The sequence below is a fragment of the Cyphomyrmex costatus genome, unplaced genomic scaffold, assembly GCF_001594065.2.
Source record: "Cyphomyrmex costatus isolate MS0001 unplaced genomic scaffold, Ccosl1.0 scaffold1053, whole genome shotgun sequence".
Classification (NCBI taxonomy): Eukaryota; Metazoa; Arthropoda; class Insecta; order Hymenoptera; family Formicidae; genus Cyphomyrmex; species Cyphomyrmex costatus.
The window spans coordinates 356,648-357,353 of NW_017275012.1; positions in this window are offsets into that span (position 1 = coordinate 356,648).

The following is a 706-nucleotide window of genomic DNA, read 5'->3' on the forward strand; positions in this document are numbered from 1 at the left end:
CCCCCCCCCCCCCTCGCACTCTCTCTCTCTTTCTCTTTTCTTTCTACCAACCCTTCTCTCTTTTGCTTTCTCGCACCGTGTACACCCCTGAGACACCCTTGCCGTCTATCTACAGCCCCGGACCGGAGTCTCTCGCCACCGCAACACGTAGCCTCGTAGTGGCTTTCTCTACCATCGTCTCCCCTCCCTCACCCTGCCTCGATTGTGCTATAACTCGCGATACATTGCCGTATCACTTTATGTCTGGCATAACGTTTTATTAACCAGAAATCAAGTGCGCTTCCTTCGATCCCCTCAGCCGAGAGTCTCTCTGCCTTCTTCCATGTACTTTCCTGTGTCTCCACCGTTCTGGTTTCTATTTATTCACGCTCTTGTCTGACGGACATACCATTTTCTTTGGCACTCAACAGCCGCTAATGTCGTGCCGGTTCCACATATGGTGAATGTGATTGTCGCTTAGAACATTTCTATTAACTGTCATGCCCGCTGCTTTCAGCCTGATGTCCTCGATCATTGTACATGTGTGCGTATATTTCTGTGCGTCGTTCTTTTATTCGTTCTTTTCTTGTTCGTTCAATTTTCCGCGATTCTGAAATGACATTTCTTTGGCTTTACATTGACGCATACGTCGACTCGCGTCTTCATAAAAATAGTAACGCTGCGCGCAATTTTTCTCAAACCGGATATGAAATGTTCTCTTGTCTGG